General features: G+C 38.2%; 1 protein-coding gene across 1 annotated transcript in view; it reads left to right on the top strand.

Annotated features, from left to right (window-relative positions):
- The window catches only part of SPIRE1 (spire type actin nucleation factor 1), a gene marked incomplete at both ends in the record, with an annotated part of 121,308 nt that overhangs the window by 25,881 nt on the left and 69,819 nt on the right, over nt 1–25,608 (top strand). The gene's annotated exons all lie outside the window — the stretch shown is intronic.

Below are 25,608 nucleotides of genomic sequence, written 5' to 3'. Positions count from 1 at the left end.
TTGGTAGTTTTTTGTTAAGCTGTGGTAGGTAAATGTGTGCTCATACTGAATATGTAAATATCCGGAGGGGAAAAAGTAGTTTCCCTTTAAGTGAAGCAATGATGTCAAGAGGCATGGAGCCTTGTGACTGATCATAAGTTTTAGAAGAGGCTTCAAATCACTGAACCTAATGTGTAAAGTTAGCTGTTACTTAACATGTCTTATGGCCTGTTTAAAATACCCAGTTTGTTATACGGTGATGTATCCAGTTCCAAATGAAATCGAATGATCTTGGAAAGACTGTTAGGTAACCACTCTCATTAGACAGTTGGATATTTCCTTTTCTGCTTTAGATTGTATCACTGTTTATTTACAGTAAAGCTGCTGATGAAATGTTTTCCAGACTGGATAGTTTCTACATTATCTAAGAACTCTTTGTATAAACTGGATCTTTCTCACTGTGTTGCTTTCACACTTTCTTCCCCTCACATCTGATCTGGATGTCTCAAAATTAGATATATGTTTGCTAGTGATTATTTGTATAGGCTTTTCTTACCTGAGATTATTTTGTATTCCTTACTGGAGGATATCTGCTCAATAACAAGAAACTTGTGTTATTATACCTGCTTATATATATGCCTATTCAGGAAATTTGCTTTCAAAATGAGAAGGTTTAGCAAAGACTTTTGTGTATTGCTCAAATACTAGTAATGTTTTGTTAAGCTGTTTGGAGCATTTTGGTGATCTGTTAGTTCATGTTGCAGTAATGGAATAATTTATGGAAAAAAGACCAAATTCCTCTGTGTAAGTCAGTTCTTTCTATTGCTTCTTGAACGCAGTGAGTCAGGGCTATTTTAGGTGCAAAAACGCCCACAGTATCCTCTCCAACCATTTGATGGAAAGTTTAGCTGTTTTCCCGGTGCAGAGAGGAGAGTAAGCTCAATTCATGGGAGTCCTGCAATATTTTAATAACTTGGGACGCCCTCGTTGACCTGGAACATGAAGATGAGGAGTCGGAGATGATGCGGGAGGTTTCAGGGAGGAGGCGGAAGCATTGCACAGGCTGTGGGCTGACTCACGGAGCGGCCTGGGAGTGTAGGGGGTCACATGGCTAGGGGTGAGACATCATGTTGGCCACAGCAGGCCTTAGTCTCATTAAGGCAAAACAGAGGCCTGGGGAAAGAGCAAAATAAGGATGGGACAGAGGAGACAGCACCCATCTGTGCATGGGGGAGGCTCGTGCTAACCAAAATGAGTCTTGTGGTGCAGGAGTGCCAGTAACGCATATGCAGGACTGAGTTGCAGGTGTGGAAGATGTGTGCATGGCTGTTTTCAGTAATTCTTTCAATAGCTGCTGGTAGCCTTTCTCTTAAGATAATGCCTTGTATATGTGGTACTGTTGATGGATCTAACTGATACTGTTTTCTAAGCAATATTGGCTTCAAAAAGCTGTTGTTCTCTTAAAACCATCAGAGAATTTATTACAAGTTTTTTGTTTTTGTTTTTCCTGGAAGATTCCAAAATATAATAGCATTTATTTAATTTAAAAATGGACAACGTGGCTTTGTTGCTAGATCTTACTATCAGTTATGAAACAAGTATAGCAAACAAATCCTCATTCAGAAGAGTGAAGTTACTGTTTTTCTTCCTGAGAAATAAAAATTAAATTTTTTCATTAATTTTTTTTCCTCATGGTTTCTGTGTATAGAACCCTTTTTTACCTATAGAAGACAGAGTTATGGTGTTTCCTGGCACCAAGGCAACATGCCTCATGTCAGAGCTCTGCACATCCACTCTGAGGAGGACCTGCACTGTCCATGTTCAAGGCCAGCTCTGCCAAGTGGAGCTGCAGCCTTGGATTGGGATGCTGTCAAAACAGCCAAGTAAGGGCTGTGGTAGAGCTGTGACAGGTCTCATAGCCACTGTTGCTTCTTCCTGCTCAGTCGCGGTATTTAAGCTGAGCCTTTGCATTTTTGAGCTATGCTGCAGATCTGGCTCGGCCTGGCTGTGTCCCTCACCAGTCCTGACCTGCTGACTTACCTTCCTGGCCAATCTGCAGACCTGCTTTGTCACTGTGGGTCTTTTATGGTGAAGGCAAACTGTGTCTGATCCTGGTTTCTATCACTGGACCTGCTCTTCTTTTCCTGTTTGGGTAGCTGGGACTGAGTCCTTAGTCAGTGAGGGCACTGCCCCTGCCTGTATTGTGGTCACTCTCAACTCCCAGCTCACCTTCCCTTGCGGAGGTGGCTGCCCTTGCTGCTTCCTCATGTTGTTTTCTTTGCTTATTCAGAAACAGGCAAGCTTGTTTCCTTTCTCTGATCGCAACAAAGAAAGCAAGAAATTGTGAGCACCAATACACTGTTGCTGATGATATCTGCACTTCTTCTCTGTCCCTGCTGGTGTTACAGGTGTGCAGACCACCGTGCACAAGGAATTTTATGGCAGAGTTATGAACAATCTGGAGAAGTCAGAGCTTTAATGCCTCATCCAGCTTGAGTGTAACATAGTGAGATTTCGAAGGAAGCTCTGAGAAGCTGCCCCGTGTTTTTCCCACTGCACTTCCATGCCCTAGCTGCTGACAGGAGTCAGTGTGCCCCAGTGTTTGAGAAACTGACCTTAGCTTTGTTGCATATTTTATGTGCATATCCTCTCACCAGCCAGTGAAGGTGGCATGATGATAACGGCAACAGCCCATCTGTAGAAGAGCTACCAGGCTGGAGGTGATAACAGCCTACCCATTTTTCCAGTGTCCCATGCCTTATGTCTGATTTATGGCCATTGTGAACAAGTCATAATTTAATTTTAGTTTATTACTGGGATCATTGTGCCTGTTTGCTTGAAGGTCAAGGACTTATTTGTAAGAGAAATTCCTACGTGGAAAAACAAACAGCTCAATCATTTCATAATGAATTGTATTCAGGAAGAAATGGGCTCACTGAACTTCTGAAAAGAGAAGTTATGATGCCTACTTACTTTATGAGTCAAAAAAGAGCAGGCCAACAAAAATAATGCAACAAAGTACTAAATGTCATGTAATACTGTGTAAGTGTCCCCCATGTACTTTCCTTGGAGGTATTAACATCAGTATTGCAAAACAGTTCCAACTTTAAAGCAAATGGGTATGTTTTGTGCCCCACTTCTCTTTGAAAAGGAGGTAATCAGGTTCCCTCTCTGAATGTATTTACTTGTAAACAGGAACTGTAAAAGCCTGACCTCTCAAAAGATATATAACAAAGTCTTGTCCTTGCTGCTCCTAAACTGGGAGGTATTTTCAAGGAACATCTGTTTATTAACTTCCATAATGTTAAATTTAAAATTTGTCAAATCTAGCCCTACTTTCATGCCAAAATTAATTTTGGTCTCTATAGAACACAGAAAACTATTCCTTGCCATTTTCATTGCACTCCAAAGGTAAGTGTTTACATACTTTAGGCATCCGTGGTGAAGATCCGAGTTAGAAATATTTATGAGGCAGCTTTGATTTTTTGCTATTGTTACAAACTGGCAAAGGGAAGGAAATACAAATATTTCCTTTCTAAATAGCTAACAAGCTATTTCAAAAGTGTAGATAATCCAAGAAAATAGCCTAGCAGAGAAGATATAATAGTTTGTTATCTGAGACATGGATGTTCTATGAATTAAAAAAAAAAAAAAGCATTAAATACAGAATCCGTTAAGTCAATTGGTTCTTTAACAAACTCTATAAGCTTAGCCTCCCATCATTATCTGATGTCGCCTTTACACATATTTATGCCAGATTCCTTAAATCAAGATGCTTCTTAAAAAGGACAAGGATTTTGTTAAGAACAAGAACAGAAAATAAGCATATACTGTGTTTTGGACTAAAGATATCTCTAATCCAGTACAGAATGTCTGGGGATGTGAGTCAGGGAGAGCTACTGCAATATGAATTGGCCTGTAGATTATTTTTGTGCATCTTGCAGGAGTTCAGTGTGACTGTGTCATTTCCTGGTTGATGTGGGCTTGGCAAATATTTCCCAACTCATGAGTTGCACTTGAGATTCTTCTATCTTGAGCTAGTTGATGTATTTGGGCTGCCTTCAAAGCTTAATGGAGTGAAGACTACAGTGCCTTGGATTTGAACACACAGTTCTTCCAAAAATGTCATATCTTACGTTGGATCAAAAATTAAGTAACACTATGGATGATTGGTTGAAATATCTTTTTCTTCTCTCAGAAATATGTGAAAATGGGGAATCTCATAAAATTACAGGTCTTAGAAGTTTATCTGTCTTACAGAATTCCATGTAATAGAGTAATGCGATGCCATAAATACATTGCATCTGCCTTTTAGAAAGAATGATGCAAATGTTTTTTTTAGGTTGTTACTGTCCTCGTAGAATAATTAGCTCTCGTGACATCTTGCATACTCAGTGTGGAATCTTTGGTGATTGTAGCTGCCTTGAGATGTGTTAATCACAGATTCATAAAAATGTAGATAGAAGGGACTTCTAGAGATCTTGTCAAGTTCTCCCTTCCATGTGGAAGCAGAAGTCCATCTAAATTATGCCAAACGTCTTTCAGTTGGTGGTTTCTTAGAAATCTAGTTGATTTTCTTGTTTATTCCTTAGCTGCTCCGCTTTGTTCTTGCCTTCCCTACCAAGAATGTGAATCCTTATCTTTTGCTTTCCAGGTGGTTCTTTGCATGCCGTTGGTTAACAGAACACAGCAGATCTGTTATTTGTGCTGTAAATGTTTTATCCTCTTGTTAGTATTTCCTGATTCTTTAAATCTTTTAGATACTATAAAGGGCTGCCTGTTCTACATCTGAGGAAATTACAGAGTATGTAACCAGCTAAGGTTAAGTTCAGAAGGGTTTCATGTAAAACTGTTTTGTAGAAGCTTAATTATATTCAAGGGATGATGCGTTTCATTATTTTTTTTTTCTCTTTGTTTTTTGTTTTTATTTTGTCTCACATCCAGTAATTGCTTCAAAAACTGTAAATTTTCTGCATGTGATTGAATTGAGTGGAGTATGCTTCCATTTGTAATGGAATGTGCTTTTGCCATGGGTAAAAAGATACAAGGAAAGCATTGTGATAATAATAGCTTATAATACTGTCCTTTTTGGGTAGGATTTGACTGGTTTAAAAATAACTTAATGTTTGTAGGAGGATAGCATGAGGTATTTTTTCCTTTTTCATAGTATCTTTTTCTTTGTGCAAAGTATTGCAGTAAACTGTATACACAGCCAGGACGATCAAAACATCACTAGGAAATCTGCAGCTCTTAAAAAGTAGAAGTTATATAATTATTATAATGGGAATGGTAAATCTGAAGTGATACAAAGCAGTGTTATAAAATCCAAGCCTTTGAAATTGGGTCAAGCTTTAGAAAACCTTTTTTTTTTTTTTTCCCCTTGGAAATTTGCAAGTTTCAGCTATTTCATTTCCCCCTTAAGGCCCTAAACCATGTGCACTTCATTTTCCTTTTCTTTCTTTCTTTTTTTTTTTTTTTTTTTTTTTTTTTTTTTTAACTTACTGCTTTCACTTTAAAGGCTATAACCACCACTTCTAAATGAACGAGAAAAAAGCCCTAACCTCTGTTGCACAACTCAGGAATTTGAACTGTAAGGAACAGGCTAAATTTGCATTACTTCTTTGATGAAATCATGAGCACTGGTCATTTCAAAAGCAATTGGAAAAATATATTGTGACAGAACAAGTTTTGGTACAAATATGACCAGAAAGTTTTTTGTAGCTGCTGTGCTGCAGACCTCTTCAGCTCTCTAAAACTGAAGCCTGTGTGGCTTAAGGGTTTGTCCTTGCATCACATTTTCATTTTCAAGATGAGTTTTATTGGAGTCCCAAGGAATACCTATAAAATCAATTGTATTACTGATACAACTCCTACTGTCTTACGCTGCATGCGGAAGAACAGGATGTCTCTTATATTCTATGCCAAATAAATATGCTCTGGTGTATTACTAGAATTAAAAAATAATACTTAAAAAAATTTTAGAGAAATGCTGGGAAAAAATGTGGCCTTGTAGTAATGCTACCAAAAATTAGCACCAAGAGCAACATAGAAATAAGTGCCCTCAAAAAGAGAGTTGTCTGAAGAGAGGCATCAGGGCAAGGGAGTTGAAACTAGATGACCTTTAAGGTCCCTTCCAACCCAAGCTATTTCATGATTCTTTCACTGTAATGAAGCCCAAGGGAATAAAACAGGTATATTTTGTGAACTGCTTCTAGTTATGACCTATAAACTAAAACTTCACCTGGTTATGTCAGAACACATTGGCATAATTTCTTCTTTTAACAAGTAACATTTTTGTGATGCTGATACAGACTGACTGTTCTGGGGGAAAGATCTCATGCCTCTTGTAATTATTGAGACAAGAGAGTGACCTACTAGATTTCATAGCATGACACAGCATAGTATAGTATTTTGGAGTAAGATCTGACCAATAGAAGCACTTCTGTGCATCAGATAAAGTATTTAATTGTTCAGAGGAAGAATGCCTTATGAAACCAGGCAGTATTGTTTTCCACTCTTCATGCATCTCATAATAAACTAGCATGTAGAATCATAAAATCACCAAGGTTGGAAATTACCTCCAGGATCATGCAGCCCAACCATCCAGCTACCACCAGTATTACCCACAAATCCATATTCCTTAGCACAATATCTAAAGGTTTCTTGAACACCTCCAGAATAGAATCATAGAATCATCAAGGTTGGAAAAGAACTCCAAGATCATCTCATCTAACATAACCCAGGGGTTCTCCTCTATACCAGAATCTGTTCTAAATCTGCTCCATTATCTTCATTTGATTCCTGCTTGCTGTCTTTAAGTACGCAGTGCCTCTTATCTTCTGTTGAAGTTGTCTGTTTTCAAGTCAGACATCTCCCTGCCAAAATGCAGAGTTGGAAACGGGATTGACGCATTTGTGTTTGGTGATGCGCAATAGGCAGCTAAGTCAGATGGCACAAAATGGGTGCAGTACCTCAGGAGCAAGTTCAGTCTCTTACAGATTTTTACTGTTTAGTTCTTTGGTGTGTTTGATTGCTCTCCATTCTTATAATCTAGCACAGTAATTTTTTTGCTGGCTTGTTTAAAAGTCTTTCAGAATATTGCTATCATCTGGACCCCCCAAAATAATAATAGAAAAGAATACAGGGATTCAAGTAATGTAACTGCTTACATTTTTTATTCTGAAAACAAAGAGAAGGGAGATATTTTGTAAATTCTGATTTGCATTCCATTTAATGTAAACTGTTCTTCAAGGCTCTATAAATTATCAAATTCGAAATGCACGTTATTTAAATAAATTATAAATTGTGCAATTTTTCATTAGTTTGCAGGAAATTCTTTTTTCTATCAGTCAGACAATGCAGCAATTCTATATGCTCCTTATTCCAAAATACATGTAAATATGAAAGGACTTTTTATATTTTCCTCTAAAATTCATTCCATCTTAAGGAAAACTAAAAGCCTTATAAGTCCTGGGCAACTTCAGAAACTTGTTTCTTAGAGGACAGCTTTTAAAAAACAAAGCAAAAGACAAAACAAAAATATGCACATATGATGATTCATCGCAATATTTCTGTGAAAGAAAATTCCTCACTTCTGCATTTTCTGCTGCTCACAAGTTAGCTCATGTGCCCATCACTGTCAATATGAATACATTAGGTAAGCTGCTCTTTTCACTGCAATTGCAATGTTAAAATGTAAAGATAAATGTTTGGTTAAAAAGTTCCAAACAAAACCATCACATTGGAAGGGGCCTCTGGTCGGCCCTGAATTTGGTCTGGATTGCCTCAGGGCATTTTGTCTTTTCAGTTTTGAAAGCCTTCAAGGATGGCAGTTCTGTAGCATGTCTGGGTAGCTTGTTCCTGGGTGTAGTTACCCTCCAGGTGTACATGCAGTCTGAAAATCTCCTCTTGCAATTTATGGTCATTGTTTCTCGTTCTCACACCATGAAAATCAGTGGAGGGCCTGGCTCCATCTTACTGTTGCCTTGCAGGTGTTGGCAAGCTGTGCATTGGTCCTTCAAAATTTTCTCCAGCCTTACAGATTTGAGGTCCATTAGCCTATCTTCTAATGGCAAGTGCTCCAACACTCAGCCACCTTTAATAAAGCAAACAATCCCTGCATGTGACCGTCTTTTCCTTGTCTATTTTGTTCCTTACTGAATTTAAATTTTTTTTAACAAATAATATTTTAAGAGACCATAGAATAAACTAATAAAATAACATAAAATAAACAATAAACAATGGAAAGGAGCTGCTCCAGAGGTTGTGAAGCCAAGCAGGAAGGAAACTGCCTATTCACACCCAGAACCTGATCTGGGGAGCTTGGTCCTTTGAAATGAGTCATTACAAAGATGTGAGAACTTTATTATGATAAGTATCACAGAGTATTTTAATGATTAAAAATGAACTCTTAATGATGAGGGTTTTTAGGCTTTTGAACCACGCAGTACAATGCTCTCTCCAACATTATCTGCTTGCCTCTTGAATCTGTTGTATGTACTCATAATATTTTGCTGTAGACTTCCTCGGTTTACTTCAGCCTAGTTTTGTTTAAATGAGCTCTAAGAACAAGCAGAGATTTAGGAGATACATCAATACTTTAGTATTAGTACTCATGGAAACAAGATGCCATGGTCATGATGGGAAGCAGTCTGTCAGTTAAATAAACATATTCTACAGGAAGGTCCACGTGATTCTAAAAGCAAACAATTTTTATTATTCACTTTACTGGCATTTATTCTGACATTCTTTTCATGCTTTATTGTGAATTCCTTAAACTGACAACATTCAGGATGCTGCTGGGATTTACTGTTTTTTAGAACAGAAGCAAAACGCTAGGGGTTGTGTGCTGTTAGAAACTTACTTTTTTATTCAAACAAAAAAAAATCTTGGCAATGATTTAAAGTTCATCAAATTTTTCTTCAATCTTTTGGATATTTTGAAAGACAGGAGGAGAAACAAATTTTATGTGATGGCCTTCTTTAACCTTTCTCCCTGCTCATAAAAAGGTACCTTCGTGCTCTTGGCCCTTTTGCTCTTGCAAGCATAGAGCAAAATTCTTTGTTATTCTGCTGGTCTGTGTTTTTACTAAGAAACTCTCTAATTAAAAGCCATCAGCAAATCATTTTTGGTGGTGAACCCAACCTGTTCTGAGTTTTTGCTGGCTGAAATGGTTATGGCTCTCTTAATGCCTCTTTGAAGAGGTGTTGAAGTTCACACGCTCATCCATGAACTTGATGAGCTGATTTTAAAATCTTTAAGTCTGTTAAATGTCTAGAAATAATTGCTCTTTTGTTTCTTGTATAGCATCATTAATTTGAAAGAGTAGGAGTGTAAAGGTTTGACTTTTTACATGTGTTACAGCCGCTCCTTGTAAAAACAAAACCAAATCAAATAGCAGTGTATTAGATATGAACGGGCTAATTCCGATAGCCGTGAACTGGCAAAGGGTTTCATTTCTAAAATGCAATTACTATTTTCTAGGTGACTATTGTTTTCCCAATTAGTTTCTTAAAAAACCTGTGTAAATTACATTTTATAAATGGAGCCTTAGTATGGTTGAACTTATAGGTGAATTTACAATTTGCATAATCACACTGTGAAACACTTGTAAAGACTAGCCAAAATTAAGCATTAAAAAAAGTAAGCTGATCTTTACAAGCTCTGTGGGCCTGGCCTAGCCTGTGAAGTTTGTAGGTGGTGTGAGCAGTTGGTAGTTAAAAGGCAATGAAGTCAGTGGCTATACATCTGGTGCGTGCGTTTGCTGGTGGAGCTCCAAAACCCCTTCCTCTGGAGTCTCGTGAAGGACTGAATTAGGGTCTCTGCAGCTCCCTACTGCTTGACAGGGCGGCCACATGAAAGGAGTGGTTGCTGGTTTGCTCCATGGGCAGCATGTGAGAGCACTCAGCGCTGCATCTCTGCTCTCCACTGGCTCGCTGCTGCCGGGCATATCCACAGTGTAGCTCTAAATCAGGCTATTTCTGTTCAAAGCCTTAAATGGGCTCAGATGGCCTTATCTCAAAGGCTGCCTCTCATCTCTGTGGTAGCTTCGTCCATTGAAATAAAAGTACTAAAGCACAAGTTTGGTCTGTGCTTTGTGAAATACTTGGGTCCAAGAAAGAATTGAATGTTTTGTATCTTCAGAAGAAAGCTGAACTACTGCTTTGTTTTGTTTTCAAGCAAGTATCCATCCAACAATTACAGTGTAAAACTGCTCCTAATAAGTTCAACTCTTTTCAAATAAGCAGCTTAGCTTCAAAGCTGTGGCAGGAGATAGATGGGAAAACCATTTATTGCTGCAAGTAATGGTGCTTCTGCATATGTGTGTGCCTGTGTCCTCATGCATGCATTCAGTGTGCACACATTTTGAAAGATTATTAAAGTGGGCTGTGCACATATGGTACATGGTACTATTTACACATATGCGTGACTCAAAAAAACCCACAAAACTCACAACAAAATCCACCACCACAGATTTACTGAAGCTGTGAATTCAGGCATTCGCAAGCTAAGAACGCCAGTACTTGATGGTGCTCTTGGAAAAGCAGTTTGCTTTTGCTTGAAAGAGAGACCTGATATCTGAAACTAAAATTAGACATCTAACAATGCCTGTTGGTTTGGGGACAGGAGAGGGAAGAAAGACAGAGACAAGCCTTTATTAGTAACACAAACTTTCTGTTTTGCTTTGCTGTCTGCTGCAATGAGATACTCAGGAGACACTAATGTTTTCTCTCTTCAACTGCACTGCTCTGAAACCTGCTTGTGTTCAAGTTACAAACAGCTTGAGATACCTGACCTTGACGGCCCAAAGTCCTGCAGAACAGGTGTAGGCCACCTGAGATTGCATCTCACAGGCTGAGCATTGTGGAATAGCCACAATTGGCTGCTTGTACAGTGGATTTATACATCAATGCTGCTTTGTGAGTCAAGTCCTCATTAGAGTCCTTTGTTGCCTCTTGTAGTGTAACTCCAGCCTAGCAAACTCTTTGGGGTGATGTTGGACAAATGCTGACCTGCTCAGAAGTTATCTCTGATTTGAAATGTTTGAGAGGGATCTCTCTGGCAAGGATCTGTGTGATAAAGTGGCTTAGAAAACTGCATCCACTTGTGTTCCTAGTGCCATTTGTTTCAGAAACCATGAATCAAAACTAATTACTGTATTTTCAGGTGTACAACACACAGGTGGTGGGGCTTTTTTCTTCCTTTTTTTTCTTTCCACCACAGAGATTCAGCAGCACAGTTTCATGTATATCTGAGTGACTGTATAAAATGTTTCTCTGAATTCCCGTTTCCCTTCTTTTCCCCCCAGTTCTGATCCCTCAAAAGCTCCTTTATTCTCATTTGTCTCTATGCCTCTACATGTGCAGGTTTTCTGAGATGATGCATTAACTGAGGATTTCTTTTCCATGCATGTATCTGTTGTTAGTAAGTGTTCGTTACAACTTTCAGAGACTCAAACTCTAGAGCAGAGACAGAAGGACTTCTGTTATACCTGAGGAACATTTTGGTGGGGAGTATTCTTGCTCCACTATTTGCTTTAACTAAGCATTTAATTTCTACTTAGTACCTCTTTTTGAGTCCCTCCTTTTCTCCCTTTTTAAGGTTATGAATGTTATGATTTCACTTTGCAGGGGCAGAACAATACTTTTTGGAGAATTTAACTTGACTCTCTGATTGGCTTTCCTTGAGAAGTTCTTAGTGTACCAGTAGTTGCTTGGGAAGTGTCAAGTAATTTAACCTTGGAGAGGGAAAAGGCCTAGGTTTCATGCATGCAGAGAATCCAGAATCCATCTGGCCTTCCTGAATCCTTTGTTTCAAATATTAGAAGGTGCAGACACCTTCTAGTTACAGAGACGGCCAAGCCATGATGAATTCTTTCTCCTGCCTCTCTTCCATTTCACAGTCTTGTATTCAGTGGGAGTCAGCAGAGAGGAGATGGCTGTGTTGTATGCAAGATACCACATGGGTGAAAAGAATCCTGTACAGGGAGGGTGTGGCTTGGGAGATGGTAATTACAGTGATTTAATTATTCCCAGGGTGTTATAAGCATTTAGCCTGTAACTAACCTTAATTCTTCCATGTTTCACTGTGTGTAATCTGATTGAAATTGAACCTGTAGAAGGAAACTGATGTCCTAAAAGGAGACAAATTGCTGAAGAATACTTCTGTTTAAGTCTAATTAAGTTAAGTTTAAAACAAACAAAAAGCATGCCTGTCATTAATGTTAAATTTCCCTTTTTTATTTTTTGCTGGTTTTTTACTTAAGTATCCACTGCTAAGTTCGCATATGCTTTCCTTTGCATGGTGCAATGTAAGTATACCTGTATGATTTCAGCTTTTAATATGCCAAACTCTAACTTATGTTTCAGTTGTATTACATTACAAATGGTTGTTACATTCCTCTGATAATTCTACGTGGTAGAATTGGTGGTAATTGCTTTCAGTTTCACAACATTGCAGAGGCAAGAAAGTGCACTGACGTCAGAGGAGGAAGAACAGGCTATTTTGTTTGGAAAGTCTAAATTACTGACATCTCTTTTTTTAAAAGGAATTGTAGCTCCTTTGCTTGTTCTAGTGCACTGAAGGTATTTTTTAATGATGTTAAGAGGAATATGGTTGGTCAAAAGTCTGTTCCAGTAGGGTTAACAAACCTAATTTATTTGAAAACTGAAATGTAGCAATACCTTTAGTGAACGTGAGTGCTTTACTCAAGTATGTGTTGCCTTGGTTTAGCAAGCCATGGTAAGTCTGAGACATCAGCCATATTGTAGCATAACGCATTCTAGTCGTAGCATGGGAAATACATACAGAAACGAGACTGAATTTATTTTTCACATTTATTTTCTATAGTTAGTGAGCACTTAGTTCTTAATAAGTTCTAGAAGAGAAAATGCCTGGTACTGCTCTAGTTTTTATAGCACAAAAATGGGGTCTGAACTAGAAACAGTATTATTGTGGGCCCTCACTAATGAATGCTGCAAAAACTGTAAATGTTCATAGCAGACTTAGTAGGTCTGGTAGTTGTCTCAGGTTTCCTTTCCTAGGCTTAATGGCTACTGTTCCTTATGAAACGATGACAGATGGTCTGTTGAGGACATCTTAATATTAACATTAGATTTTTTTTTAAGTTTGAAAAAGAGCAAAATGGAAATATTGCAATAAGATGAAGTGCACTTTGGAGGAAGGAGCTGTAAATCAGCCCCCAAAAATAAACTGACTGTAGTCAGTGACAGTGAGGGAGATTTGGGCAGATAACATATATTCTCTAAAAGTATTAAGTCTTGCCTTCAGCTGAAAATTTTTCAGAAATTGTTATAGTCTGAGTTTGTTGCTGCTGTTAGCCGTCCTACCTAGATTTTATGTAGAGTTCCCATTGGAGCACCAACTTCTGAAGCATCTGTACAGTGGAGGAGGTTTCTCCCTGAAGGCATGCCTTCTGCTGAACAGTAATCCGCAGTTCTAGGTGTACCTTCGGCAGAGAGGAAAAAAATATTTTTCTCTTGAAATTGTTTTGTACAAGTTTCTAGGTTACCATGTGCTATTAAGACATTTGTACATAGTTCCATAGATTGGCCAATTCCTGGAAAATATGTTTTAGCTTGGGGCTGTGCTGAAAATGATCGTAAACAATATTCATTACCTCAGCCTGACCATCTAAAAATAGAGCGCTTTCTGGGACAGAGAGAAGCTCAATTTCTTCTGGTAGAATACTCTTCATTAGCTTAATTAGGTAAGGGGAATGAGCAGGAAAGGTTGCATTTCCAGTCAGCCTGTTCCTTTGTACCCGGGCTTTGTAGAATGTCAGGTATTACTTGTGAAGAACACCTTTAAGCATAATGGAAAAGTCCTTACAAATTTGATGTTAAGGGTTTTAAGAATTAAGTGGGGTTTTTGTTGTTGTTGTTGTTGTTTTTGTTTTTTAAATCACATGGGAAAATGGGAAACAATGCGTTTGGAGTACTTTGCTCCACTTTGAGAACTCTTTCATGTTATTAGAATTACATTACTAATAAATATTAGTTAATTTAAATTTAGTTAATTTAAAATAATCTTATTATTCAAATTAAGATTTTTTTATTTGTCATGCTTTTGATTGGCTTGATTAATTTTTATATAATTTTAAAATAACCCAGTTTTGCTTTATAATCTTCACTATAGAAGGTAAGGTTTCCTAGCTTTTCTCTCTTGCAACTTGGTCTCTACTAACAAATATTAAGTAAAATGTAGTGTTCTTAGATAAAATTGGAGGTTAGAGAAGACAGTTTGTTGTGAAAATGTAGAAATACAGTCAGAGGAAATATTTATGTTTACGCCAAGCATTTTATCTAAATTTATGAAATAGCTACAGCAGTCATGCTACCACTCCTTGTGACAGATAATCTCAGCTCTTCCAGCTGGAATAGAGGTTTCTATTGTAAATGTAACTCTGAGGTTTCTGCAGTGCTGTGCTTTTTGGCCTGAAGCCACGGCTGATGGATGATGCTGCAGAGCAGAGTGGCCCTTCCTGCTTCAGCTTGCCACAGCCCCTGCCTGGGCTCCCCTCTGGCCCCAGGAGCACAGCAGGACTCTGGTCTGCCTGTCTGGAGAGGTCATCTGGCTGTTCTTCCATCCATCTTTTTTTTTTTCTTCTTTTCTTAAGCTGTTCAGGAAATCACAGAATCACAGAGCTTCTAAAGGACCTCAAGAGGTCATCAAGTCTAACCTCCCTGCTATAGCAGGTTCCCCACAGTAGGTTGCACAGGTAGGTGTCAAGACAGGTCTTGAGCATCTCAGAGAAGGAGACTCCACAGCCTCCCTGAGCAGCCTGTTCCAGTGCTCTGTCATGCTTACTGTAACAAAGTTCTTCCGCATGATAATACGGAACTTATCGTGTTCAAGTTTTAGGCCATTACTCCTTGTCCTATCACTACATGCCGCCAATAAGAGCCTGGCCTCATCCATTTGCCTCCTCCCTCCCTTTAGATATTTATACGCATTTATCAGATCCCCTCTCAGTCTTCTTTCCCCCAGGCTGAACAGACCCAGGTTTCCCAGCCTTTCCTCATATGGGAGAGGCCCTTAATCATCTTTGTGACCCTCTGCTGGACTCCTTCCAGGAGATCCCACGACTGGACACAGTATTCTAAATGTGGCCTCACCAGGGCAGAGTAAAAGGGGAAGGTCAGCAGTTTTCTGATATGGGGGACTGGACTGCCACACAAACACCGTAGTGTCAGGGTATGTGGAGAAATGAGGATGACACACGTGCACACAGGGCTGGACAAGTAATAGTTATGCCATAAAACTGGTGTTCTCTGCAGTGGTGTCTGTTCCCACATCCTCCCCAGTTAAGATAGTAAGACTCACCAACATTACTGGCTAATGGAGAAAAGTGGTCCATGCGAAAGGGTTGATGAGGTGAAAATAAAACCAAATTCTGCTATTACTCTGGGCTCTAGGCTTCACTGATATAAATTGTTCACTGACATTTGAAATACTGAGTGTTTCGTTCCATTGAGATGGCTGAGCAGATGATCTTTTAAAGTGATTTGATTGATCTTTAACTCCTTCAAAGGTGTTGATTATTATGCAAATTTAATTTTAAAAAATCTAGGCTTATGTTTGTAACACAGCAATAATGTTCTTTCATTCTTAAATGTAATTAAATAACATTTGGGGCGCTACAACATAGAAAGAGGGAAGAAAAGTTCTCTGATTCAATAAAATGGCTGTCTCTCTGAGTTAAGGAGATTACTTTTGATTGACCTCTGCTAGGCTGGAATGTTTTTACCTTTTCAGATCTGTGATTCCTATGAAACTAGCAAAATTCAGTGTTCCTTCTGTAGTGGACCTTCTGACAGGTACTCTGCATTCCTTCTCCACCCAGGAAAATAATTTAACTTAGAAAACCAGCTAAAGAAACAACCTTTTAAAATTTTCTTTTTGTTGGAAGCAATTGTTAGGCATTTTCTATTTGAATGTGAACTATCATGCTGTGTCTATTACAAAAGCTATTTTTGAAAGGAACGATCAAAATTATAGAAAGTTAAAATCTTTAAAAATAATAAAAATAATTAGAGTTTTGTACTTAAGAATTAAAATTTAGGGTATCATCTGTAATCTTTAAAGATATGTATGTTGCCATTTTTCCTCTTTAACTTCAAGACATTCATTTGCTAGGAAGAGTAGATTGGTAGATACAATTACAATTAATATGGTGAGATGAAGGTTAAGAATTTATTTCCTGTAAAATTTAGAATAATCTGATAGTCTATTCTTTGTAGCTGTTTTCTCTGACTACCTGTGCTATTTACATTTAAATCAATTACTCTTACATCTTGCTTTGTATTCATAAAGAAAAGCAGTTTTCTGTGCTGCATTGCACCCAGCTGATATGCCTAACCATTAGCCTCAGGCTTGTACTTTTCTTTATTTTTCCTTTGCCTATTTTATAGGGAACAAAAGTCGTAGAGAAAACAGGATGATTAGAGGGGCTTCCAGCTGAGTTTAAGTCTTTGTGTGGTGTGCAGAAATATAATTTAGACTTGCACAGCACTTCACATCCAAAGCTTTCAAAATGGGTCAATATCCTCATATAACAGGGCTGAAACTGCTGTAGGAAAGGGGAAATGCTTAGTGTGAGGTCTCACAAGAAACAAGTAATTAGGAAAATTCCATGTGACCTTCATTTCTTACATTTGAAATTGGCTCCAGTAATGTCTTCATTGTGTTAGAAAAACTATGTGGATAGCTGCATTCTGACTTAGAGGTGCTATGACAAAATTATAAACTCAGAATTGTAGTTGATTTTCTTACAAAAGAACATGTAATGTTTTCAGAATCAGGAAACTCGCCACAGTACAAACAACACCTTAATGTTCTTTTTCCAGGTAGGGTTCCCATTCTGTCATGTGGATAGAATAGCAGCATCATTTTCATTTCCAAGGCATGAGAAATCTATGGAAGTTCACATTCCCAGGAAGCTTTGAGGAATTTGTTGTGAATCTTTGATCCAGGGTTGAATTGTACGGGGCCATACTACAGCTGTCCTATAACAGTCTTACAGATGTTATAAATCACTCTGCCTTGCTCTTCCCCCTTCGTTTTGATACCACGTTACCTCTTACGCACATCTTAGTGTATCTGTCTTTTCTTTTGTCTAAGAATGGGAGAGTAGCTTTAATAAGACCTCATCCTGGGAGAAACTCAGGGGTGGCTCTTCTAGAACTAATTTGATGGGACTCTCAACATCCCTGAGCAATGCAAAATGCACTCAGTAGGTTGAATTTGTCTTATTGGTTTGGGTGAAGCAAGGCTAGTTAATTGGAATGCATGTAGCCTTTCTTTAAAAAAACAAACTTAATCCATTTTTTTTCTTCTTATTGTTCCAGAGTACCTAGACAGTGTACACAGATCTGTTTTTGTATTAACCCTTCCCACCAGTGCCACCAGTGGTTAGGTATTTAGTAACTTGGCTGCTATTTAAGCAGCTAAATGAATTGTGTAGATAATATCTCTGTTGCATTAGAAAGCCGAAGGCTGAGCATTGTAGAAAATCTGGCGGTATGGTGTAGGTTTCTGCAAGGAGCCAGAGTTTGGAATGTGTTGGGTTCAAAGTGGTTTTTTTTGTTTGTTTGTTTGTTTTGGTAATCTGAATGTAAAATGCAGATGGATTTCTTTTTTTAGTTTGTAAACTGAGTGATTAATTTATCAATAACTTTTAATGGTGATAGAAGCATGCTTCAATATGGTTTCCTTTTGTGAAGGACTTCACTGTTCAGAAGGAACAGTTAAGGAAGCAGCAAACTCTGAATGTCACTTCATATATGATTTTTCTGGGGTTTTACAGCCCAAGGAGCAGGTGGTAAAGTTTTTGCGGAAGCTTGGCTATACGTTCTGTTTGCTTTATGGTTCAGGGTAAGGCAGCTTCTCGTGCTATCATTGTATATGAATTTCAAGACTAAAAAATAATGTCAAGCTTGTAACTTCTTATGAGGAGATAATTTGGTCAGCAGTACCTACTGGTGTTTTCCTTCATTATTCTAGCAAATCCTTGTCATCTCAGTGAGGCCGCTGTGAGAGCTTGAAGGTAATTGTGTACTAACTCCCTTTGCTCATTACTAAAATACTTTATGTTCACTTAGGCATTCAGTCTTGGAGGAGGATTTGTTTGAATGCCAGTGACCCAAACGCTTGGATGTGATGTTGCTGCTTACTGGGAGGAGGGCATGGAAGAATATTCATACCAGTGGGAGCTTTGCATAGACTTTTTCATCCTGCGGTCAGGGTTAGAGGTCATACGTGACCTAAATGATTAGCATATATGTTATTCTTTGGGCTATCATGATAGTCCATGTGAAAATGGATCAAGTCATGTCCTTCATGTCACTCTCATGCTTCCTTGCACATCTGTCTGGAAAAAATCATCTCACTACGAGTCTGTTTAGCTTTTTGTTCCCAGACCATGTCTGCAGATTTCCATTAATTTCTCTAGGAAGTAAGTCCTAGATAGATACGGCAGAGTGCTTATCAATGAGGTGGTGCAAGGTATTTCTGTGGTCTATGATTGCTATGCAGTAAAAACAAGTATCCCGTGGACTTCTTGAAAATTCTTCCATTTGTCTGCATGAAAAGGACAGTATTCTTAGCAGTGCTTATTTGATTTCCTGTCAGCGTTCAGCACCAGCAGAATATATTAAATGTATTTTGTGTATATTTAACACATATGCTGCTCCCTGCAAAGCAGGAAGGCATGTCATCCCTCTTCTGCGGCACATAACATTAAAAAGGACCTGTTGACATTGTAACGTGTGGGCTTCACGTTCAGAACATGGTTGAATTCCAGCTAAGGCAATCTCAAAATTGCATCAATTTGGCTGGTGAGCAATCAGTTAGGAATCAAAATGACATACATTTTCTGAAATGGAAAAAGGTGGATTTTAGGAAAACTGCAGTTAAATCAGAAGAGGTGTCAGATGCTTCGTCTGTCTCTGTTAAGTTCATTGTATATAAAATGCTTGAAATGCACATTTAGGTCTGACAACTATAGTGAAAGCAGCCCAGCTTTTGTGAAGTCTGCTGAGAGCCTCTGGTGGGCCTCTGATGGGAAGCTTGTAAGACATACATGCCAATGTAAGGTTTTAATTAATCTAGAATTTGTATTTGAAAGAATAGCTTTCATTCTACTGTCATTTTATTTGCTTTGCTTTTCTAATTGTTAATTTTGGGGGAAATAGGTGTGAGAAAGTTCATGAGTCACAAGAGAAGAAAAGGTTTACATTATAGCTGGTATTTACTCAGTTTTTTGATTAATTAAACTGAGGCAAAGTCTGTAGCAGACAACTCCAGTGACTGCAAAGAAATCTGTGTGGGAAGGCTAAGAAGTTAATATAAATCAAATTGTTGAGTAGATTAGTTGCACTCCGTAGACATTTTGAATAAAGGTGGCATTGATTTTGCATTGCTTTGTGACTAAAGTGAATTGAACTGAATCAAAGCTACTCTAAGTGTTGTCATGAGAGGTTATTTTATCATCTTGCTCCCATAGCTTGTAGTTCAGACTATTGGCAGATATGCAATATCAACCAGATTTAAGCTAGTTATGTGAGTTCTGAGGATCAGAGCTACTGAACTTGCTTTCCTTTTCTTTATACCAGTTTTGCTTGAGGTAGTCACTTCTCTCTCACTGCAAAATCCTCTGCTATATTCAATCTGATATTCTATTGTAATATAGATAAAGCTTTATTAAAAGACTGATAAGAAAAATGGTAATTTCTAGCTCTTACACAGTTGGCTCCTTGGAGTTTCAGTGGCTTGGTTTGGTTTTGGTGGTCAACTTAATTATTTTCTGTTGGCCTACTGAGTTTATCTGATAGACTTCTATTTCTGTGTCAACCTGTATAGTTGTTGTTTTTAATGACTAGCTATAATTCAGCAACAACAACAGAAACAAGAATGTGCTTCCTTGGACCTACTTTTATTTAGAAAATTCAGTTATACTGAAAGATTGTATGTCCTAAAGAGAACAGTAATTTGTTCAGTTGGATAAATACAGTATTAAATGATTCTGATATACTACCGTGTTGAGTTTTATCAGCTTAATACTAAATTAAACTTTTCTTTTTTAAAAAAAATCTCATGTATAAGAAGCATTGCTCTGAAGAGTAATGGAATCTCTGTAGCTTTTACAGCATGGCTGAGGTGGGAATGGCCCTCTAGATGCCATCTTGTCCAAGCCCCCTGGGTCCATTAGGGCCATCCAGAGCAGGCTTCCCAAGCCCATGCCCAGGTGCCTTCTGAAGGGTTTCCGAGGAGGAAGATGTTGTATGGTAATAAGGGAACTAAAACAGGAGTTTGTGACAAGGTCTGATTTTGTGTCTTTTATGTATTACGGCCACCTTGTGCCCAGGTGGCCAAGAAGACCAATGGCATCCTTGTTTATATGAGAAATAGTGCTGCCAGCAGAAGCAGGGAAGTGATCCTCCTTCTGTAATCAGCACAGATAAGGCTGCACCTCAAGTGCTGTGTCCAGTTTTAGGCCCTTCCCTGCAAGAGTGACACTGAGTGACTGGAGTGTGTTGTTAAGAAAATTTTCTTCTCCAAAAGAGTGGTCGGGTGATGAAATGGGCTCCCTGTGGAAGTGTTCAAGAAATGTCTAGATGTCGTACTGAGGGACATTGTGTAGTGCGGAAATATTGGTGGTAGGTTGATGGTTGGATTAGATGGCCTTTGAGATCTTTTCCAGACTTGACGATTCCATGATTCTATATTTACAATTATCAGAACCTCTGAATAACTTGGAGATCTATGTTACATTGAACCTTAATAAACTTGCAGTTAATTTACTGCCATTTTATTAGAGGCATCTTGGTCCGAGAACATTTAACTGCTTAATTTTTTTACATATTCACTGTGTAGGAACAAAGGAAAAAAAGAGGCTGATGTTCTCTTTGTACGTTTTAAGCTTGTTCTGTGTCTTTGATCAGGAATTCTACCACTGAATCTCTTTATTCTATCACTGAGTAGTAAAAACGATTCAGCAAGTAGATCTCCATACCCACACTGTGGTTGATAGACTTACAGACATAAAGCCATTTTAGAAAAGATCTGCCCTTGAAGACAATAGGTAAGTTCTCCTAAATCTGAATGCACCTAAAACAGATTAGGTCTAGTTAAAAGTTTGCATTTCAGTTCATGTGCGTTGTATGGAACCTGCTTTAGTAGGGGGGTTGTACTCAGTGATCTCTTGAGGTCTCTCCCAACCCCTGCAATTCTGTGACTTCATGATTTCCTTTCTTATTTTTTGTTTTGAAAAATATTCAGATTTTTTTAATATATTAAATAGCAAATTATAGTATTTTATTACTGCTATGTGTTAAGTAGCAAGCCTCATTATATTGCAGAAAACAGTATCTAATTGCATTCACTGTGAACTAACACCACCCAGAAGTTAAATATTCCTATATCTTATGTCTATATCCTTCGGATATGAGTAATTCACCTGATTCACTGCAAACACTGAGAATCCTTGCTGCTCAACTGGAAGCAGTTGAAAGTTTCTGCTTTTCTTGTTAGATCATCTGTTGCAAGTTGCTCCAGTTTTGTGAAGGTCGTATTTAAATTAAGCGATGTCCCCAGCTATTAAAACCTGGGTAGTGCTGGCCTGTTAATGCCAAGGAATGCTGTGGTAAAATTGACATTGGTGTACCTGCAGTCTGTGGTAACAGTAGCGAGTCTGTGACAACAGCCTGCTGAGTTGTACCCTTGAGAGTTATGTAGGACATCTGATGATGAGGCAAATAACCAAAATGTGTACCAGGGTTTATCCTAACCAGGCTGTTTGCTCACCCTTCCTGGAAGTGAGGTCCCTCAGTGATAGAATTAGATGCTGAAGAAACAAGCAAATTCCTTTGCTACAAAGGGCAGTGGCAGTCAGGGCAGCAGCTTGCTCTGCTCTATCTAGCTGGAGACAAACATTTGTAAGATTTGAACACATCTATCTTTTGGATTGTATCACAGAATTTTACAACAAAAACTTGTGCATATCCTAATGTGCAGCAGAATATTACCCTTGATTTCAGAGGTGTCTATAAGTAAGTCTGTGCAGCAATACCTGAAGTGCGGCGTGGAGCTCCTGGCATGCTGATAGGGTGGGTGGGTATCTACAGGTTGTCCTCAGGCTCTCAGTTCTCTTACCATAAGGCAGGGTATTCTCTGTCATAAATATGTTGGAGATCTGCTAGTTAGCTTTTAATAATTGTAATTTTTTTTTAATTAAGAAAAAATAGAATTCATGAAAGACACTGCAGTAGTAAAGCAAATAGTATCATTACTAGTTACTGTGTTCGAGGTCCCCACAGGAAAGCTCTAAGTCACTCATCTTAGGAGCTGGAGGTCTATGGCCTTTTAAATCCCAATTTAGGGCTGTAAAACCGATGTGGTTTTTGGAGGAAGGGAGAAGTTGAACTTCAGGCATGGACAGGAATTTGAGCTGAAAAAAGCCCTTTGCTGCTCTAAGTATCAGCTTGTCCTTAGGCTTTGTTGCTTTGTTTAAGAACTGAAGCAAACCCTAGGAAGGGGATGAAAGCTTAGACAGTGCCCTATTGTGTGTGCAGTGAGTGGAGGGGGGAATGGCATGCAGATCCTGTCTCTTGCCCAAGTTTCAGAAAGGGTCAGAAACATCTATGGTAAGGGGGAAAAGGATTCTTCTCAATTTCATTATTTTTTTAAAGAAGTGAAATGAAGTGATTTCACTGTCTAGGATGTTTTACTCCTATACAGAGTCTGAATATTTGAAGATTTTTAGGAATGTGAAATTGGCAGCATTCACAGCAAGAACTAGACTTATGCCCTATAAAAGACCTGGGAAGTAATGACCCCCTTTGTGAGAGGCGTGCCTTAATGTATTGGAGGAATGTATGCAGAATGGAAAGTTCCATTGGGTGTTTGTTTATGAAAAAGACATGAATGGTTTGGGATTTGTTTTTAGTGTGTATAAAAGGAACACAAGGACACCATGTGTAAAGTCAGTACATTCTGCAAAGTCTCTCGCAAGCTTATTGCAACCTGTTATAAAATAATAGTATAATACAAGTCCAGGCTGGAGTAGGAACTGAAAGAATACTCACAGTGAGACAAAATTCCCCTTTCGCTAATGATTTAAGCATCAGAGTACAAGTTCAGTCTGTGGGAAATGCTTGGTGTTTGTTGTTGGCTTTTTTTGGTCTGAAGCCATGACTTTCAAAAGATCTTGGGGAGAAGGTGTAAAGCAAAACAATGCAAGCTTCCTTGTTTATTTTCTTAAAATTATTTAGCTACTGACTGATTTGAAAGGTCAGGTCCTTTGCCAAAATTTAAATCAGCCAGGAGCAAATGATTTAAAAACTCGAGGTGCAGAACTTGATTTATATTTTTTTTAATCTGAATCAAGCAGCCTTGTTTGTCATTACTCGTTTCAATGGCATGTACATGTTTTGATGTGTTAATGTACAACTCTGATTTAAAACAGCGCTTTGCTAAGTTCCTTATACTCTTTTTCCCCCTCCTATAACTCTGCATTCATGGATATAAATCAAAACTGTGTCAGCACTTGTCACTTGTTAGGTGCCAGAAGTATTTATTTCATGTTCAATTAACAATCAGTGCAATGCAGAATTGATTTCTTTTAAAATAGGTGATGCTATTTTAACCATACTGTATTAGTCCCTGTTTATCCAGCTCAGTAAACCACATATTTATTGGTTTATCCATTCAACCATGAAAATATTTTCCTTTTTTGCTTGTATTTGATTTATGTTATAGGTGAAGGATGATCTGTTTAACTTTATATATTGTGGTTCTAGTTACATAAATGTGAAAGTTTTTTTTGTGTGTAAAGTGGCATTAGTAATTTTGCTCAGGTAGGAGGCTTGGGTGGTTCTAGGACTTCTGTTTGATATTTGTATGGCACTTGTGGTTTTACAGAAGCCTTGATTAAACCAGTATCACTCAGAGTGCGGAATGTTCTCAGTTTTAATGCAAGTCAGAGAAAGTTTCTCAGTTAAGAAGCTCAGTGCTTTTTGTCTTGGCACGGTGAACCCGTGGTACTGACAGACATAGATAAACACAGTTTTGATCATGACTTCTAAATAAGAAGCTGAAAGACTGAAATCTGGGTCTGAATTCGTGCTGCTTCAGGCTTTCATGTTTTGTCAGCTTTGCATGCATTAGGAAATCTGTTCATGGTAAAAATTCACGTAAAAATGCGCAAGCCTTATTACTGAACAGCAAAAACCCCACTGCTGGCACATCAAAGAATGCAGCAGCTGTCATCCAGCTTTAGCTGTGGTGCTCCTGAATGCCTTAATCCTGTTCCCAATGTTCCCAAACAGAAAGAGGCAAGGAGTGTGCACTTTCTTTATACTCCCCCTTTTATTTTTTTTCCCCAACTGTTGGCATAGCAAAATCCAGAATATGTGTTCTGCAGTTATCACTACATTACATTACATTATTTGCATCTAATTTAGGCATTTCAGTCCTTTTCATGAATGTTAAGCTCTTTCAAATTTACTGTTATTAAAATTAGCAATCATTTACACTGGGCTTAATCCCAGGTGTTTTAATTATCAAAACAAGTATTCAGTTGTACTTCGTTTTCATTTAGGTTCACTTCAGGTTGGAAGTGACTGGTAATTCTTCTGTTCCCATTCAGTTGCTGAAGGAATTTATGTTGAGATTGCACTGAGAACCAGAGTTAGAGGAAACATATCTGAGTACCAATAAAATGTATTTTACTTTATGTAATCTTCATTTGTTCAGATTTTTTATTACAGTGCAAGTCTTGCAAGGCAGCTACTGCAAAATACCGTATTGAAGAGGCAAACCAGATATGTTACAAATATAAATTTTAGTCTGTTACAGCGCTTTTACTGACTTTAACAGTGCAGTGTCCAGTTTCCAAAGTGAATCACAGCAGATGTCTGAGAACTGTGAGAATGGAGCAGGCATACAGTGATGCTTCCTCGTTGTGCTTGACTGTCACACTAGCATTTTCTGACCCAGAATCTGTTCTTTGAAATAACTAAATCAAATTTGTGTTCATTCATTTGCCTGATCGCTTTCCTGAATTGTATTTCAGGAATATTTTTCAAATAAGCGCAAACACATTTCAAGAAAACAGTACAGGAAAATTATTCATTTTGAATTCAGTTATTAGAAATAGATTCTAAAAGGGTTTTTTTATTTATTGGAATTTATATTTGTTTATTAACCACTGACTTGCAAAATGAATTAGCGCGGCAGAGATCTCAGCAGAGAAAAGAAGTATTATGCATGTGTACAGTTGCTCCGCAAAGTTGTCTGGTAGGCCCTCCTTTCTATGTCTTTGCTAGCCTCCAACTGCTCAGACAAAAAATGACTTGCAGTGTAACAACAAGTGAATTGCTAGAGAGTCAATTTTAACATTTTAAGAATCCAAATGTGTAGCCCAATTTACTCAAAATGACTTTGAAAAATCTGCTTTAAAAATGTTGACCAGGATAGTACTGAAAGCCTGATGACATTTGATGACAGGATGAAAATGACATTTGATGACAGGGTTTGGTATGCTTAGAAATACTTCTGTTATTAAAGTTGCCCTAGTGCCAACCACTCCTACCCTGCTCATTTGTGTGA

This window comes from Tetrao urogallus (assembly GCF_951394365.1).
Source record: "Tetrao urogallus genome assembly, chromosome: 3".
In the NCBI taxonomy this organism is placed as follows: domain Eukaryota; kingdom Metazoa; phylum Chordata; class Aves; order Galliformes; family Phasianidae; genus Tetrao; species Tetrao urogallus.
Note: the sequence above shows the minus strand (reverse complement) of the source record. Positions and strands in the feature narration are given on the sequence as shown.